Below are 19,873 nucleotides of genomic sequence, written 5' to 3' on the forward strand. Positions count from 1 at the left end.
TTTTGGTTTTTCTCCGGTACCGGGAACCGAACTCACGACCTTGCACTTGCCAGGCAGGCGCTTTGCCGCTGAGCTAAATTCCCAGCCCGCTAAAACAAATTTTTTAAAGATAGGGACTTACTATGTGGACCAAACTGGCCTTGAGTTTATTATCTTCCTGCCTCAGTGTGATGAAAATCCTCCAAACTGCTGGATATAGCGGCTCATACCTGTAATCCCATCATTTGGGAGGCTGAGGCAGAATTGCCATGAGTTCCAGGCTGGCCTGGGCTACCAAGTGCATTCAAGACCAGCCTGAACTGCATAGTGAGACCCTGTCTCCAAAAAACAAAACAAAACACCACTCCGAACTCGAGCAAAAGTAACTCTTTTTTTTTTGGCAACACTAGGGATTGAATCCAGGGCCTTTATGCTGAGCTTTAAAAATATTATTTATTTATTTATTTATTTATTTATTTATTTATTTTGAGACAGAGTCTTATTCTCTGTAGTTCAGGTTGGCCTTGGACTCACTGTGCAGTCCAGCATGGCCTCAAACTCGCCACGATCCTCCTGCTTCAGCCTCCAGAGTGCTGGGATTATAGGCATGTACCACCACGCCTAGCTCTTTTTTATTTTGAGATGTCTCACTAAGTTACAGAATTGCCCAGGCTGGATTGATACTTACAATCCTCCTGCCTTAGCCTGCCAGAGTGCTGGGATTACACGTGTGTCACCACACCCAGCTCAAATTCTGAGAAATCATAAATTCACTGTCTATGACAAATAACAGTACGGATTTTTTTGAAAAATGAGCTCAATTTTTAAAATGAGAGTGGTTGAGGCAGGAGAGTCACCAAGAGTTCAAGGCCAGCATGAAATACATAGTAAGACCCTGTCTCACCCCTCCCCCCCTCACAACAAAACAAAACAAAACAGAAGGGTTTCAGGGTTATTGGGTTTCGGGTTGGCCACCTCTCCTCTTGAGCTGGATTGCCGGTTCTTCTCATGTGGAAGGAGATGAGCCAAAAGCTGCGGCTAAGCTTATTTGAAAATGTACAAGTGAAGAGGGAGGGAGAAACTGACTCTGCAGAGTGAGCTTGGGGTGAGTGAAAGAGGAAAAGTGAGATAAAGGCCTACTCCGAGAAAGCAGGAGGGCTACTGTAAAGTCATGATAACAAGCTCTTCTTGGCATCTGTGTCCTTTTATACCATCCAAATCTTGAGGGAATCCGTGAGAACTTCTACATTCGGGTAGTGAGAGCCCATGCTGGGGTCCCCCGCTTCAGGCAGAGGTTAGGTCTAGACCATCCTGTTGGAAAAGTCCGTGTGCAGGGTTGGAAACTGTCCTTCATCTGTGTCCCGGGATTCTCTCCACAGCCAGCTTTGACACTTCCTCATCTCCTAGGGCATGTTCATCTGGCTTTTGTTTTCGTTCTTGTTTTTTTTGAGACAAAGTCTCACTATGTAGCCCAGGATGGCCTTGAACTCACTCTGTAGCTCAAAGTGGCTTCAGACTTGCAGTAGTCTTCCTGACTCAGCTTCTAGAGCACTAGGGTGGGCTGGGGATATAGTTTAGTAGCATAAGCGCTTGCCTGGCAAGCCCGAGGTTTTGAGTTTGATTCCTGGCACCAAAAAAACCCAAACCATAGTTAGAGTGCTGGGGTTACAGGTGTGTGCCACCGTGCCTGGCTCATCTGGTTTCTTAGCTTTTTTTTTTTTTTTTTTTGGTACTGGGAATTGAACCCAGGACCTTGTGCTTTCCAGGAAGGCACTTTTGCCACTGAGCTAAATCCCTGGCCCTTCTTAGCTTTTTTGATTAGACCTTGTTTTCCTCTCTCTCTCTAATGGGGTCTTACCTTTGAGACAGGGTCTCACTATGTAGCCAAGGCTGGCCTTGAACTCGTGGCGATCCTCCTGGGTCAGTGTTCCACAGGCTGGGGATGACAGCGTGCACCATCACACTGGGCTCAGCAGGCTGGCTCCTAACTCAAGGTCTGTTTGCCTCATTTTTTTCACACCTAAGCCGACCCCTCTTTTAAAAGGTGTTGGATGAGTTTTGTTTCCTTTGGCCTTTTTTTCCTTTGGCTTTTTGAGATAGGGTCTCGCTATGCAGTTCAGGCTGGCCTTGAGCTCACTTTGTGGGCTTTGTGCAGCCCAGGCTGGTCTCAAACTTGCAATGATCCTCCTGCCTGCGCTACCACACCCGATTTTTGTTTGGCTTTTGAGACAAGGTCCCATTATGTAGTTCAGGTTAGCCTTAAACGCACCAGGTAGCCCAGGCTGGCCTTTAATTTGTGGCAATCCTCTTGCTTTAGCCTCCTGAGTGCTGGGATTACAGAAATGCACCCCCACGTCTAACTGAGTTAAAAAAAAAAATTACTTAAAAGCAGTTTTAGATTCACAGATAAATTGATCAGAACACAGTATGATGTAAATAGGGTTTAACCACAAAGTCTTAGTTTATGGTAGACAGTGAGAGAAGGTGGAAAATGGAAGGGATTATGGAGTTTAGAGGCAGGGCCTTTGGCTCCAGGGCTGAGCTACTTATCTCCAGCCCTTTGTATATTTTTTTGAGACCAGGTTTTATCACCTAACTACTAAATTGCCCAGGGTGGGATTGAATTTGCTATCCTTCTGCCTCAGCCTCCTAGAGAGCTGGGATGGGATTAAGGGCCTTCCCTTTGAGTTGTGATAAGATCATCCCTAAGGCTAGATCCTGGGGCTTTATAAGAGGGAGAGAAACAGGAGCCAAGCAGTTCAGTTAGAGGTGGTTGCTGCCCTGGTTGTTTGCTGTGTGACTCCTAGAAGAGGAAGGACGTCTCGTGGGGACCTTGGACCTCCAAAACTGTGAGGTAAACCAGTTTCTTCTTTGTAAAGCCAGCCATTTGGACATTTTGTTATAATTATGTGAAATTTTTGTTGTTGTTGTTTTTGTTTTTTGGGTACCAGGAATCAAACTCATGATCTTGCACTTACTGGGAAGGTACTGTGGCGCTGAGCTAAACCCCCAGCCCCTATAATTATGTGAAATGGTCCAATATGCCCATCCTCCCATAACTCTGTCTTTATTAACTTGTTACAGTGTTATAGTAATTACAATCATACACCAACATAGATGCGTTGTTCTTAACTAAAGACAGTAGATTCAGAATTTCTTAGGTTTTTGGAGTTACTGGGCATTAAACAGAGGACCTTTATACTGAGCTACTTTTCCAGACCTTTTTACTTTTTTAATAAATTAATTTTGTGACAGGGCCTTGCAATGCATTCCTGGCTAACCTGGAACTCACTGTGTAGCCCAGGCTGGCCTTGAACTTGCAGCAATCCTCCGTGTCAGTCTTATGAGTGCTGGGATCACAGATATGTACCACCATGCCAGCTCTTATTTAAATTCATTTTTTAATTTCTGAGACAGTCCCCCTAAAGTGCTAACTTACTGAGTCTAGGCTTGAGTTTGAAATTTCTGCCTCAGTTTTCAAAGTGCTGGGATTATAGGCCTTTGCCACCACGCGCAGCTGCCTTGATTCCTTGAGTGTGAGCAGTGTCATTGTTGCTTTCACCGTGGGTGCCCATGTAGGCCCAGTAAGAAGATAAAGAACTTGATGTATTATGAAAATAATCTGTAACCTTGGTCTCAGAGTTCCCGGAAATCTGGGATCACACTTGAGAATGACTAGATTAGAAGAGGGGGAACATTCAAGCAAGAGATTTTTATGGAAACAGTGGTTGACTTTGGAATATAATAGGTCTTTTAGGATAAAGAATACAGACTTGTAGTGACAGGAAAAGCAGGTTAGAAGAGGAGAGAGACTGATGGCTTTTTTTGTGTGTGAGACAGGGTCTCGCTATGTAGTCCAGGCTGGTCTTGAACTCACTATATAGCCCAGGCTGGCCTGAATTTATGATGATCCTCCTGCCTCAGTTTCCTGAATGCTGGCATTACAGATGTGTGCCACCATGCCTGGCCAGTTGATGGGGCTGATCAGGTCAGGAGCCAGGATTTGATTGATTAATTGATTGATTGATTTTTGGTCTTTTTGAGACAGGGTCTTGCTATGCTCAGGCTGGCCTTGAGCTCACTTTGTAGCCCAGGCTGGTCTCGAATTTGCAATAATCCTCCTGCCTCAGCCTCCCGAGTGCTGGGATTACAGGCGTGCACCACCACGCCTGCTAGGAGCCAGGATTTTAAATGGGCTTTGAAGGAAGGATTAGCACAGTTTAGAAGGATTGGGAGGGGAAATGCTTGCTTCAAATGCACAAATGGACAAGACTCAGACCGCTGACATTTTGGTCATCAGAAAGGCAATTAATGAACAAAGCTGGGCTTTTGTTCCCTTGTGGTTTTGTGTATTTAGAGAGATGGTGGGTACATTTACATTTCTGTCAACATTGCCTTTTAAACCCTAAGGGAGGAAAATGTCCCAGAATGGTTTATAGGTAAAAATCCACCAGAGAAGGAGCTTGTCAGAGGGAAGATGAGTTTTGGGTTATAATTACAATAATCCAGGAGTCTGGATTATTTGCAAAGCTCATGGGTGTGTGTGTGGTTTGAGGTTAGTGGTGTCTTAGTTATTCACGCAGACCCGGGTGTGGTGGCACACTCCTATAATCCCAGCACTCTGGGATGCTGAGGCAGGAGTACCGCAAATTCGAGCCCAGGCTGGGCAATTTAGCGAGACCCTGTTATAAGTATAAAAAACGGGCTGGGGATGTAGGTTAGCGCGAGGACCATAGGTTCAATCCCCAGTACTTCCAAAAAAAGAGAATATTCACGCAAGTCTGAGATTCCTGCAGGCGAAACACTTTTGTTGAAAACACTATGCTGGCAAATTGTCAGCAGTCCCGCAACTCGGTTCACGAGGTGCCTTCTGAGCTCGGCGAACTGAGACGTCTCCTTGACAAGCGAACACCGCCCCTCATCCCTGGGTAGGGCGACTTCCGTGGCCTTCGAAATCGCAGGAAGCTGGGCTCCCAGCGCTTGCCGTAGCTCGGAATCTACCATTGCTTTCCGAGGGGGCCTTCAGCGGCGGCGGCAGCAGCAGCAGCGGACTGCTTTGTTGGGCAAAGCCGGCGCTGGCGAGGACGACTGACTTATTGAACCTGTGGTCGGCGCGTCTGTGTCCTCTTACTCCAGGAACGGCGGCGGCCCGGTGGCAGGGCTCCTCGCGGAGGCCTGTGCGTGCCGGCGCGGGCTCGGCTTCCCCCGCGTCCTGCGGCGGGTGGCGGCGCCCGGCGGGAGGCGGCCTCGGCGCTCAGTAATGGCAGCGCGGTGAGCGGGGACGCGAGCTGACAGCCGCCGCCGCCGCCCACCTTCCTCGCCGGGGCTCGTCCTTCACTTCTTCGGGTGCCTCCCCTCCCCTTGCCCCTGCCCCTTGTCCTGCTTCTGCGGAAGGTAACCCCGCCAAGGGTTGGGGAGCCGGGCCGCGGGCGCCGGGAAACTTCCCTTCCCGGTTCCTGGGTGGCGGGGATGGAGGACAGGAGTTGGGGGCCGGAGGGCGCCGGGAAGACGGAAGGGAGGGGAGGCCGGCGAGGTGGGGTCCTGTCAGTGACTTCGGCGCCTCGGCGCGCTGACCCGTAGCCCGGCCGCCCGGGGCCCGGGTTCCGGCCTCCGCGGTCCGGCCCTCGCCGCCCTCCCGCGGCCCCATTTTCTTCCCGAGGAGGGAAGGTGAGGAGCGTGTGGTCCTGCTGATTTCCGAGCCCTCACGGGCGCACAGGTCCTTGTGGCGGCGGCGGCGGCGGCGGCGTCCATTCCGGGCATCCTCGCCACGAGTGTTTTCACTTTTGTTTTCGCAGACAGCGAAGATTGATAGCTTTGGGGAGGAGGGTTGTACGTGCGCGCGAGACCTCCTGTCTCAACACTCACGGGCTGGTGAAATAAGCTCCTCAGACGCAGACTGCTTGCACACTGCATAGTCTGGGCCATTCATTCCCAACCGTTGTGGGCATGCGGATACAACATCGGTGGGGTGTAGACTGTGTATTAAGTTCTCCTCTTTTCCCCGTGGTTACTATTGCCAGTTGAATGACCCTGCTCTGGAACTTTAAATTTGAAGGTAACCAGAAAATATTAACGTTCACTATTAGCTCTGGCTTTTCAGTGGCATAAAAGTCAGACTTACTGTGTATGAAGAGACTACTGTCTGTGTTCATAGTAAAGTGTGAGAAGTGATTACTGTTGTTTCATATCTCTTTTCAAGACAGACAGAGTAGCTGATTATTCTGTACTTCTTTTGCCCATATCCAGTATTTGGAGGACCCTTCCGAAAGAGTCACAGATGATGTAGCAATTGAATGTGCAGTGTTTTGAGTTACGATTTTTCAGATTCTGTGTATGAGTTGGAAACATGTCTACAGTGTGTTTTATTATCTTTCGAATGTTTGTTTCTTTTGAGTACTGGCGATTGAACCCAGGGCCTTCACATCATCGGCTACATCCTAAGCCCTTTTTTATTTTGAGACAGGGCTTGACTTGTAATTTTCCTGCCTCAGCCTTCCAGAGTGCTGGGATTACACGTGTGTGCCACCAAAGAGGGCTCTCTTGAATATTGAGATGTTCACATGAACCTGAATTACTCTTTCATTACCCATCGTTTTTGGTGGCTTTTCAGTATTTTATAAATACGCAGTTTATCCGTGTCTTTTATGCTCATGAGTAAGTTACTAAACTAAATGTTGTGGACTTCCTTTAAAGTTAGTTTTGTCTTATTTATTGAGTACTCAACCCATATGCCAAGCAGGATTGCAGGTATTAGAAATACAACATGGGTGGAATTTCTGCCCTCTTGGAGCTACATTTCTGCTTGGGGATGGAAAGACACAATAAGGAAAAAATAATTGGAGGAATTAAGTGCTATGAAGGAAATAAAGTATGGAGATGTGACTGGGGGAAGATTATTTCAGGTAATACACTGTAGTCAGGAGAGGCCTTTCCAAGGTGAATTTCTACCTGATGAAGAATTCAGCCTTTTTTGTTTTGTTTTGGGGCCTAGCCTTGAAGTCACTATGTAGCCCAAGCTGTCCTTGAACACCCAAGGATCCTCTTGCCTCAGCCTCCAGCCTCCCAAGTACTAGGACATGGGTGCATCACCATGGTGGCTCTGGGTTTTGGAAATTTTGATGAGTTTCTCAGGAAACAGTGCACGGAAAAGTTTTGATGTGATAGCAGTCTTGGGGCTGGCAAGCCTGAAGCAGCTTAGGGTGAACCTTAGAGAAATTCATGTCTTACTATTTGAAGGACTTTGTTTTTAATTTTTTTTTTTTTTTTTTTGGTCTTTTAAAGACAGTGTCTCATTATGCAGCTCAGGCTGGTCTTGAATTCTTTGTAGCCCAGGCTGGCCTTGAACTCCCAACAATCCTCCTGCCTCAGCCTCCCAAGTGCTGGGATTACAGATGTGTGCCACCATGCCCGGCAGTTTTTGGTTCTTAAAGTACCATGAAAAGTTAATTGGAATGTTTTGTAAAGCTGGGAGTTTTTGGTCTGATTGACCCTTTGAGTTTAGACTGGAAAGGAGCAGAAAAACAGAGATGGACAGAAAGAGTGGTAACCATGGGCTGTAAAGAGACAGCAAGGTATTTGTGATATGTTTGGGCTTTCAAGGTATTTACTGGGTGAGTGTGTAGTTGGTGGGGATTGCCATCTCCTGAGTTCTTTATCCGGAGGATGGTGACATTGTGTACTGAGGTGGGCAGGAGGTGAGGAAAGTAGGTTATGTGGGACAATTGGAGTGTAGTTCTTCAGGTGGAGCTGAGGAGCAGGCACTGGGATCTACAAGTCATTTAGTTAAAAGATGTCATTCAATAAATGATTTTCAAGCATCAGCCACATGGAGACAGTAGTGATGAAATAGACAAAAATCTTCGCCTTTTCAGAGTGAAAGTTCTAGTGGAGAAAGATGGAAATGGGGAGTCATCAGGATTTATCTGTTGGTATTCAAAATTTCAAATTTTTTTTTTTTGGTACTGGGAATTGAACTCAGGACCTTGTGCTTGCCAAACAGGCGCTTATGCCACTGAGGTGTATCCCCAGCCCTAAAATTTCAAATGTTAAATAGGTATAGAATTAAAATCTCTCTCCACTCTGTCCCCATCACCTAGTTTTCTTTGTAGTCAGTACTAGCTATTTCTTACATGTCTTTCCAAAGATACTTTTTTGTGTTGCTGGTGATTGAAATCAAGGTCTTTGCATTGAGCAAACTCCCCTCTTCATTCATTCATGTATTTATTGTTTTGAGACAGGATCTTGGTATGTAATTCAGGCTGGCCTTGAATGTACTGTGTAGCCCAGGCTGGCCTCAAACTCCTGGGCAATCCTCCTGCCTCTGCCTCCTGAGTGTGAGGATCATAGGCATGTACCTGACTTACAACTCTAATTTGTGGTCCTCCTGTCTCGACCTCCCAGAGTGTATAACCTGAGATTATAGGTGTTTACAACCAGTCTGGCTCTATAGATACCTTATGCACCTGTAAGCAAGTACTGTATTTGTATATTATTCTCCTCACTTTTGCAAAAATGGTAGCATCCTTGACGTTCTTTGAGACCTTGTATTTCTTAGAATATTAAAAAGTAGTTAGAGGTTGTGAAATAGAATGAGGACACCTAAAAGAATTTAGAAAAGGAGGAAACTTGGGATACTGAATATTTTCTGGTTTTGTCTCTGTCCTCTTGAATTTTTTTATCTACAGATGTGAGTTGTTTAAAGAGATTTTCTTTTTGTGGGACTGTAGAAGGTTGCACTGTTCCACCTCACTTGCCATTTCTCTATGGGCTGGAAAAATGTTTGGTTTTGATTAAAAACTTTTTCATTTATATGTTATCAGTTAAGTTTTGTAAATTGTTGGTAGGATCAGGCCTTGAATCTTTCCATGCCTGGTTATCCAGCAGCTTTGGTGGTGTAAGTTGAGCCCTGTTAGTTGAATCATTTAGAGGAAGGGGAAGAGGAATATTTTTTCTTAAGTTGCTGTAAACTTCATTATTTTGAAAAATTAAGCTAGACTCATTGTGTTCCCTAATGGATTTGTAATACTTTCTACACTGGTTGACATTTTGACTTTCACTTAGCTGTCTTTATCCACTTCTTTTTTTTTTTGAGACAGAGTCTCATGTAGTTTAGGCTGAACTTGAACTCACTATGTAGCGGAGGGCTGGCCTCGAACTCATGGTAATCCTCCTGCCTCAGCCTCCTAAGTGCTGGGATTAAAGACATGCACCACCACACCTGGCTTATCTACATATTTTTTATGTAAATTGATCTAGCTATTTTTTTTTTTGAGATTGTTTTATTTTTGAGACAAGGTCTTGCTGTACAGTTCAGGCTGGCCTTGAACTCGCTACATAGCCCAGACTGGCCTCGAACTTGGCAGCAGTCATGCCTGAGCCTGTAGAGTCCTGGGATTACAAGCATTTGCTACCTTGCCCTGCTTGAAATTATTCTGATTTACGGACTGTTCAGTTTAATTTTTGGTAGTGTTACCTCTCTACTGTTGTTCTAGGTGGGAGTTTAAAGTGAACAGCTACTTTTTAGGTCAGAGAAATAATCCTTGACAGAAAATACTCAGTAATTTTGAAGCATTGGATACCAGCAACTGTATATGACTACCATGTGAAGTTAGTGTATAGCTAACTCACCTCCAAGTATACAGGTGTGAATGACCTATTTGCAGATTTTCTTTATCTAAAGGACTTTCTTTTCTATGCAAGTAAAACCTCAGTTGGCAAGAGTAATCCAAAGCACTTGTATATGTATCACAGCAACCAGAGATAGAGTTGATGGGGGTGGGGAGACTAGTGTGATGATGAGACTTTGTGGTGATGTACTGTTATTGTAAGACATCACTCATTTATCAAGTTAAAACTTAGAAATGTTTGCTCATCATGCAGAACACTCATGGACCATGTTACTCGCAATCCAATGTTTGACTGTACTTTAACATGTATGTCACTGCTGTTATTAGTGATTACATTATAGCCTAATTGTGTGTGGCGTGTGTCAGTATTTGTCATCAGTCAAGTTGATAGTTCTTTTTTTTTGTACTGGGACTTGAACTCAAGACCTTGCGCTTGTCAGGCAGGTGCTGTGCTGCTGAGCTATATCCCCAGCTGATAGTTCATTTTTATTTCTTACCAGCTGTGAGCTTCTTGAATACATCTTCAGCACCTTTTTTGCTCTTGGGCATAGTAAATGTTTAATAAGCATCTATTAACTCAGTAAGAAGTCTTGTTCTGATGTAGGTTACTTTTAAAAGAATGGAAATACTGAATTTATCCTTTGCAAGTATTCTTTGAGTTTTTCATCTTTGTTTTAATTTGATTGAAGGAGAGAAAGTACAGATACTTAAAATACATTTTTTAAAATGAATTTTTAAAATGTTGAAATAATTTTTTTTTTTTTTGGTCTTTTTGAGACATGGCCTCACTATGCAGTTCAGGCTGACCTTGAGCTCACTTTGTAGCCCAGGCTGGTCTTGAATTCACAGCACTCCTCCTGCCTCAGCCTCCGCAGTGCTGGGATTGCAGGAGTGCGCCACCACACTTGGCTCTGAAATAATTTTAGACTTAGAGAAAGTTGCAAAGGTAGAAAGATGAGGTGTATTCTTCACCGAGCATTTTCTGTTGTTAACAGTTTATACAATCAGTATGGTCATCATAACCAGAAAATTAGCAGTGGTACAAAACTAGTAATTAAACTATAGGCTTTATTTGAATCTGTTGTTTTCTTACCAGTGTCCTTGTTCTGCTTCTGGATTCAATCAAGAGCCAACGTTGCCCTTAGGTGAGTCACTTCTTTCTGGTCTGTGACAGGTTTTTGTTTCCCTCTTTCTTGACCTTCACACTTGTGATGAATGTGACCCGTTATTTCGTGGAATATCTTCCAGTGTGAATTGTCTGTTTTCCCTTGAGGTAGAGGTTATGCACTTTGGCAAGAATACTGCAGAAAGGATCTTAAATCCTCCCAGTGCATGGTGTCATGGGGTGCAGAATGTCACTGTACCCTGTTAGAGATGATGGTGACTCATTTGGTTAAGATAGCATCTGCCAGACCCCTCACTCCCTTTCCTTCACTGAGACAGGGTCTTGCTCTGGGGCTCAGGCTGGCCTCAGTGTTCTTGTGACAGCCTCCCAAGTAGCTAGTGCTACAGGCACTTACCATGGTGCCTGCCTGTGCTGTATATCACCACATGTGACTTTATTGTTTTTTCCTTTAAGTTAATGGGTACCTTGCAGAGATTTCTTTGAACTGTGAAGATAGCCTGTTGCCAAACTTTTGCCCACTGATTTCAGCACTTTTGGTCCATTCTGTTTGCATCAGTGACAACAGTTACGTTCACGTAATGGTGATTTTATGTTTTTGTCTTCTGAGTTGTTCATTCACTGGAGTTCATCAGTAAGGAAGAGCACACCTACCTGAGGTGCTGGTGGTTGCCTACAGACCCACCTACTTGGGAGGCTGATACAGGAGGGTAACTTGTGCACATGACGTGGGCTTGGGCAGTGTAATAAGAGCCTGTCTCAGAAGAAAAGAAAAAGGAAAACAGATAAAGAGCTGACCCTTTTCTACATTTATTTCTTTAGTGATTTGTTATTAGTTTTGAGGTGTGGACATTTTTTTTTTTCCAAGCTTTATAATTTGACACTTAGTTTGTCACTCACTGTTTCATATCTGGCTTCTAGGTTGGCTCTTTGTCCTTTCAACATGGTCCCATCTTTTCTTTAGGAAGCCACTTTTATCTTCTGACCTCATGAGATATTCTTGGATGAACTGTATTTCTTTGTGCTGTGTCCTTGGAATCTGCCACTTTTCTAAGGAGCTCTTCTTTTACTAGAGAATGGTATTTAGAAACCATGATCTGAGATCTCTGTGTTTATGCTGCTAGGTGCATGAACTAGAAATATATGTATGTGTACTAATCATGTATATGCAAACATCTGTGTTTGCTCCTATATCTTTTAATTAGTGAATGTGCATGTGAGTATGCATTTGTGTGTTGCAAGTCAGGAGTTCATGCTGATACGTTTATTTCCAGTCCAGTACCACAAGGTTCATCCTGGTCGCCCTCCTTCATTTGTAACTGCTGTTCTCTGACCAGGGGAAGTAAAAGATTTATAATAATAAAAAGATTTATAATAGATACAGTACTGATCTGGTAATAGAAAGTCACTGAAACAATGAGTTATATGACAAGAATAAGATCTCCAAGTAGTCTTAAGCTTTCAGAAATTTTAAGCTTTCTCTTTTGATTTGATTGCCTGAACAAAATAATGACATTCTCTCTCTGTAGTTCTAAATACTGTTTTGATTGGGAAGCATCTATTTAGATTTTTTTTTTTTGCTCTTTTTTTTTAGATTATTTTAGAGATCCCTTTGCTTTGTGATTCAGATTTTTTTTCATGCATCATAAGTTTTTCTTTGAGACTAGGATTTTGATGTATAGTTCGGGCTGGCCTTGAATTCACTGTGTAGCCCAGGTTGACCTTGAGTTCATAGAGATCCTCCTGTGTCAGCCTCTTGAGTTCTGGGATTATAGGTGTGTACCACCACGCTGGGCACCATGCATCCTAACTTTGTTGTATGTGTGAGCTAGATTGTTAAGCATTTAGAGTAAGGATAGTATTTTGGGGAGGGGTAAAATACAGGCTTTTAAACTGTCTTCAAGTGACATTAGTTACATTCACAATGTCATCGTAACCATCGCCACCACTTCTGAATACTTCCTTACTACCAGTAGCACTTCAAGCATGAACTGTTTTCTGTCATTGCCATCTCATGTTGCCCAGTGCAGGCCCATCAGAAATGTGTGCCCCTGTGCCCAATATGGAGTTTCAAATTTTAATGAAGACCGTTTGTCCATTCTAAGCATCTCGCCTAAATAGGATCATAAACTATTTGTCCTGTTTTTCTTTTTGTGTCTTTTTTGAGACAGGGTCTCACTATGGAGTTCAGGCTGGCCTTGAGCTCACTGTGTAGCCCAGGCTGGTCTCAAACGCAACGACTCTCCTGCCTCAGCTTCCCGAGTGCTGGGATTACAGGCGTGCACCACCGTGCCCGGCTATTTGTCCTGTTCTGTGTGGTTTGTTTGACCTCATGTAATTTTTCAAGGCTAATCTGTGTTAGAACATGGGTTAAAACTCTTATGGCCAAATAATATTCCGTTGTATATAATACTACACTTGTATGTTGATGACTGCTTAAGTCGTTTGGTTGTTTTCACTTTTTTGGAGGGGATGTTGGGGGTTGAATCCAGTTTATTTGCACCGAGCCACATACCCAGCCCTTTATATTTTGAGATAGGGTCATACCAAGTCACTGTATTGCCAAGGCTGGGCTCAATCTTGTGATTTTCTTGCCTCAGCCTCCCAAGAGTGCTGGGGTTACAGGTACATGCCACCATGCCTGACTTGATTTTACTGTTTTGCTCTTATAATACTGGTATGAACTTGGGTGCACACATATCTACCCCTTGCTTTCAGTTCCTTTTTGTATGTGTATATATTTAAGAGAGCCATTACTGGGTCATAAGGTGATTTCTGATTTAGTACTTCAAGGAACCCTTAAAGTGGCCATATCATTTTATATTCTCAGTACCACCACTATACAAAGTGTCCAGTTTTTCCAGGTGCTGGACATGTAATTTAACTAATGTAATTTAAATATTATAATTTAAATAATGATTGTTCTGCTGTCTGTGAAGTGGTATCTGATTGTGGTTTGTTATTTGTTCACTTTTTGTTGTTGTTTTTTTTTTTGAGACAGGCTATGTAGTTCAGGCTGTCCTTGAACTATGTAGCCCAGGCTGGCCTCAATCTCATGGGAATCCTCCTGCCTCAGTCTCCTAAGTATGGGACTTAAGTCATCCACCATGCCTGACCTCTAATTGTGTTTTTGATTTGCATTTCATGGATAACTTATAATATTGAACATCTTTTCATGTCCTTTTTACGATTTGTTTATCTTATTTGGAGAAATGTATAGTTCATCCTTTTTTTTTTTTTGTCTTTTTTTGAGACAGGGTCTCACTATGCAGTTCAGGCTGCATAGTGAGCTGCCCTTGAACTTGCTTTGTGGCCCAGGCTGGTCTCCAACTCCCAACGATCCTCCTGCCTCATCCTCCCGAGTGCTGCCCTTGAACTTGCTTTGTGGCCCAGGCTGGTCTCCAACTCCCAACGATCCTCCTGCCTCATCCTCCCGAGTGCTGGGATTACAGGCATGCGCCACCACACCTGGCTCTAGTCCATCCATTTTTAAATTGGGTAGAGTGTTTTTTGTTTTTTTTTTTTATCCCGGGGAATGAACCCAGGGCCTTTCCACTGATTTACATTCCCAGCTCTTTTTTATTTGAAAACGGGGTCTTGCTAACTTCTCCGGGCTGAACTCAAGCTCCCAGAGTGGTAGGCTGGAGCTTTAAGTTTTGCTTGTGTCTTTTTTTTGAGACAGGGTCTTGATATGCAGTTCAGGCAGGCCTTGAACTCACTTTGTAGCCCAGGCTGGCCTTAAACTCACAACAATCCTGCCTTAACCTCCCAAGTACTGAGATTACCGGCATAAGTTTTGATGAAGACCAATTAGTCTCTTAAATTTCCTTTTGTTGCCTTTGCTTTTGGTGTCCATTTTAAAACTTTTTTTTTGGTACCAGGAATTGAACTCAGGACCTCGCGCTTGCCAGGCAGGCACTGTGCTGCTGAGCTATATTCCCACCCCCCTTAAATATTCATTTTTTTTTAACTTTTTTTTTTTTTTTTTTTGCTTTCGGTGTCATGTCTAAGAATCATCGCTAAATCCAATGTCGTGAAGCTTTTCCCCTATGTTGTCCTCAGAGTTACAGTTTTAACTCTTAGATTTATTTATGTCTTTGAATATGATGTGAGTATATTTTAAATGGATTGTCGGTGGCGTCTCTATGTTGGCTTTTATAGGTACTCCAAACTTTGATTAGCTTGGAAATTAATTTTTAGAGAGTAGAATGAGTGCAGTCACTAGGAAAATTTTGGATGAAGGGAAAGAAAATAGTAGAGAATTCTGATCAAAGGTTTTGCTTTTCTTCATACCCAAATGGATAAACATTAAAATGAAATGCTTATGAGAGATGGAAAGAAGGAGAGGAAAATCTTTTAAATAAGAATTGTGGGAATAAAGAGAAAGGGTGAAGGCGTAAAGATGGCAGTGTAGCAGCAGTGTTTATTAGACTCAGAAGCAAGGAAGGAAAAGCAAAATTACAGGGTAGGAAACACTACTTTATGTTAACTGTCTTGGTTACTTTCCCATCACTGGGACAGGGTACCTAACACATGTAACTCTATGGAGGAAATTGTTTTGGCTCAGGCTCACGTTCATAGAGGTTTCAGTCCATAGCCAGCTGGCCCTGGGGCAGGACAGCATGGCAGCGGGGCCCAGCGGAGGAGAGGCAGCTCATGTATGTGTTGTGAAGCAGAGAAAGTCTGAAGGGAGGACAAGGGAAGAGAAACCCTTCTAGGCCACACTTAGCGCCCCACCTCTGCCCACCAGATCCACCTCCAACACAAGTCAGTATAAGCTCATCAGTGAGTTGATCCAGGGTTGATTATCATGCCCATGGTCCAGGCACTGCCCCAAAGCCATACCTGTGTGTGCTGGAGGCTTTGGCAGGATGTTCAGGTGTAAAGCACAACTTTAGCAGTGTCTGGTACAGCGGTGTGTTTATACATACTGTCTTTGTTTTTGTGTAAAGTATAGGTGTGGTGCTGGGGATGGAACCTGGTGCTTTTGCTCTGAGTTGAATGGCTTGCTCTTGATAGCCTGATTTGCAATACTGGGATCAGTCTAACTGGTATTCTGCCAGTGAGCTACATCCCTCACTTTTTATTTGGTTTTAAATTTAATTTATTTATTTGGTACTGGGGATTGAACCCAAGGCCTTTGCACTGAGCAGTATCTCTCACTCTTTTTTTGTTTTGCCTTTTTAATTTTTATTCTTTTTCATCCTGTCCCTTCTTTCCTTTCCCCCTCCCATCTCCCTGTTCCCCTTCTCATTTGAACATTTTCTTCCCATTTCCCAGTGTCTGTTGTATATTCTATTTACACTTTTGGTTTCTCACACCAGAGAAACAGTGTGGTATTCACACATGTATGCCCAGTTTATTTCCCCTAACAGCGTGGTCTCAGGGTGCATCCAACTAGCTGGGAATGGCTCAAGCGTGTCTCTGTGGCAGAGGAGTGCTCCACTGTATGAAGACAGACCTTCTGTACCCACTCTCCAGCTGATGGGCATCTGGGCTGTCTCCAAGATTTGGCTACTACAAACTGTGCTGCTGTAAACATGGGTGTGTGTACATCACTGTGCTGTGATGCTTTTAATTCTTTTACGAAGACACCAAGAAGGGCAGTAAATAGTTAGGTCCAATGGGACCTCTAGCCTTAGGGTTTTTTTTTTAATCATCCCTTAATTTCATTTTTTGGTTGAGAAAGACTGGGCCACTCAAAACATCAAGGAAATGCTTGGAATGGGTTTATATTTGGAAAAATAATGAGTAATAAGATAAAAAATGGAAAGGATTCTACTGTTAGGGAATGAGTCTCCTGTCATTGGGGGCAGTGAGGCATCAACTGGGTGAAGATTCAGAGGTACAAGTCACGCATCAGATGAGGGTTTGACCTAAATGATCCTTAAGACACCTTTCAAACCTAGGATTATGTGAACCTATGAAAATAGTAAAACCCTGTAAAACCTTTGTTACTGTTATCCATGCTGCCTTGTGCTGTCAGGCCACCACGGGTGAACTATGTTATAGCACTTGTCTGGATTCACATTAGCCCTAGTTTTTTTGAGGAATCTCCACACTGATTTCCACAGTGGTTGCATTAATCATTATGCCCACCAACTGTGGAGAAGGTTCCTTTTTTCCCCACAGCCCCTCCAGTACTTGTTACTGATTTTCTTGGTAATAGCCATTCTTTATGGAGTGAGATAGAATCTCAGTGTTCTTTTAATTTGCATCTCTCAAATGACCAGTGATGTTGAGCAGTTTTTCGTATATTTATTTGCCATTTCTATTTCTTCATTTGAGAAGTGTCTATTCATTTCAGATGCCTATTTTTGGATTGGCTCTTCAAATTTGGGGGTCTGATTTGTTTTGAGTTCTTTATATATTCTAGATACTAGTTTATTAAGGAACAGATAGCAAACATTTTTTGGCACTCTGTGGGTTGTCCTTTCACTCTGTTTGTGGTTTCTTTTGCTGTGCAAAAAGCTTTTTAATAAGATGAGATCCCAGATGTTGATTCTTTGTGATATTTCCTGTGTGATGGAAATTTTGTTCATGAAATCTTTGCCTACACCAATGTCTTCAAGAGTTCTACCTATTCTGTCTTCCAGCAGGTTTATTGTTTTTTTCTTCATATTTAGAATTTCGATGCATTTTGATTATAGTTTAGTGTACGGTGAAAGATATGGGTCTAGATTTTTTTTTTTTTTTTTTTTTTTCTTTTTGAGACAGGGTCTCGATATGGAGCTCAGGCTGGCTTTGAGCTCACTTTGTAGCCCAGGCTGGTCTCGAACTCACAGGGATCCTCCTGCCTCAGCCTCTGGAGTGCTGGGATTACAGATGTGCACCACCATGCCCGGCAAAGGGTCTAGTTTTAATCTTTGGCATGTGGAAAGCCAGTTTTTCCAACACCATTTATTAAAGAGGCTATCTTTCTTCCAGTAAGGTGTTTGGTTCCTTTGTTCAAGATAAAGTGGCTAAGTGTGTTTGGAGTTGTTAATATACTCCATTGATCCTTGGGTCTGTTTTTTTTTCCGCCAGTATCATGCTGTTTTTATCACAGCTTTTTTTTTTTCCCTTTGGTACCAGGAATCAAACTCAGGACCTTACACTTCCCAGGCAGGTGCTTGTGCCACTGAGCTATATCCCCAGCCCCACAGTAGCTTTGTAGTATAATTTCAAGTCTGGGATTGTGATGCCCCCTGTCTTGCCTTTGTTGCCCAAAATTGTTTTTGCTGTTCTAGGTCTCTTTTGGTTCCAAATGAATTTTAGGATTGTTTTCTCTAAATCTGTGAGATATGCTGTTGGAGTTTTGATTGGGATTGTGTTAAATCTGTATAGCAATTTTGGGAGTATGGCCATTTTCACTATGGTGGTTCTTCCAAGAGCAAGGGTTATCTTTACATTTTCTGACATCCTCTTCAATCTCCTTTTTCAGAGTACTATAGTTTTTTTAAAAAAATTATTTATTATTAGTATTGGTTTTTCTATGTATGTGGTGCTGGGGATCTAATCAAGGGCCTTGTGCATGCAAGGCAAGAGCTCTGCCACTGAGCCACATCCCCAGCCCCCTATAGTTTTCAATTAGAGCTCATTAACTTCCTTCATTACACTGATTCCTGGGTATTTCTTGTTTTTTTCTTTTTTCTTTTTTCTTTTTTTGGATGCTACTGTGAAGGGTAGTGTTTCCCTGATTTCTCTCTCAGTGAGTTTGTTGTGTATAGACGTCTGTTGATTTTTAAGTGTTGACTTTATATCCGGCTATGCTATTCAGCTGGATACTGAATATCCAGCTATATAAAGTTATAAAATAACTTTATATTCGTTATTAAAGCTATTAGTCTTAGGTGGAGATTTTGGGGGTCTCCTATGTAGAGTATAATGTCATCTACAAATAATAATTTAACTTGTTCCTTTCCTATCCTTGTTCCTTTTCTCTTTTTCTCGTGTAATTGCTCTGGCTCATGTTTTCAGAACTATATTAAGAGTGGTGACAGTGAATATCCTTGTCTTGTTCCTGATTTTAGAGTGAAACCTTTTGGTTTTTGTCCATTTAATATGATATTAACTGTTGTCATAGATGGCTTTTATCAGATTTAGGTAAACACTATCTCTTCCAATTTTCTGTAGGATTTTTTCATGAATTGGTGTTGGACTTTGTCAGATGCTTTTTCTGCATCTATTGAGGTGATCTATGGTTTTTGCCCTTGGCTCTATTGATATTGTGTTTTACATGTATTGATTTTGCACATGTTGAAACATCCCTGCATCCTTGTGATGAATACTACTTGGTTATGGTGTGTAGTCTTTTGGATGATTTCCTGTGTTCTATTTGCCAGTATCTTTATTGAGAATTTTTGTGTCTGTGTTCATTACGGAGATATTAGACCTCTAGCTCTTTTTTGGTTGGAATCTTCTCTGGTTTTGGTATCAGGATAATGCTTGCTTTCAGGAATGAATTTGAAAGTATTTCTTCGCTTTCCATTTCATTAGAATGTTTGAGAAGTAGTGGCATTAGGTTTGTGCTAATAAAACCTGGGTGTGGTGGTACACGCCTGTAATCTCAGCACTTGGGAGACTGAGGTAGGAGGATTTGGCCAGTTTAAACCTACATAATTTTAACAACATGTAAAATTAATTCAGTATGGGTATTCACAAATGAAGTATACTACAACTTGAATGATGAAGCTCATGAATTATGTTGCTGTGCAGTATTGATGGTGATGAAGGTGATGATGATGAAATGAATGTACTACACAGCCAAGAAGAGCAAGGAGAGATGCTGAATGTATGGGGACAGGGTGGGAGAGCAAACAGACTGATGCTATGGTCACTGAGCCAATCAATGCCCAAGATATAGAACACAGTGCTGTGGTTGGTCACCTTCCATTCCATCAGCCAATAGTGTGCTGTGTACAATCTCACGTTGGCAAACTTGCACAAGTGGTAATGGCATACTGCATTTCCATTGTGTATAGTATGGTATTCATCCGTTGATGAAATACGTACTGCATTTTATTTCAATTCAATATTCTTTTAATACGTTTGAATTAACATTTTTATATTTTAAATTTTTAGGCAGAAATAATTAAAATCATAAATATTATATAAGTACCTATATACTGCAGAATCCTGCAATATAGTGAAAACTCCACAATAC

At 42.7% G+C, this 19,873-nt stretch overlaps 1 protein-coding gene across 4 annotated transcripts in view; it reads left to right on the plus strand.

Annotated features, from left to right (window-relative positions):
- Positions 1–5,202: 5,202 nt before the first annotated feature.
- Cul2 (cullin 2) overlaps positions 5,203–19,873 on the plus strand; it is a 79,733-nt gene continuing 65,062 nt past the window's right edge. The window contains exons 1-2 of one of the 4 annotated variants that reach the window (XM_013521461.1): positions 5,203–5,373; positions 5,775–6,034. The gene's annotated coding sequence lies outside the window, so the exon portion shown is untranslated. Of the gene's footprint in view, positions 5,374–5,774; positions 6,035–10,731; positions 10,751–16,161; positions 16,273–19,873 lie in introns of those variants that run through there. The other 3 variants (XM_013521460.1, XM_005398124.2, XM_013521462.1) reach the window with 3 other exon arrangements.

The sequence above is a fragment of the Chinchilla lanigera genome, unplaced genomic scaffold, assembly GCF_000276665.1.
Source record: "Chinchilla lanigera isolate Chin_1 unplaced genomic scaffold, ChiLan1.0 scaffold00061, whole genome shotgun sequence".
NCBI classification, from domain to species: Eukaryota; Metazoa; Chordata; class Mammalia; order Rodentia; family Chinchillidae; genus Chinchilla; species Chinchilla lanigera.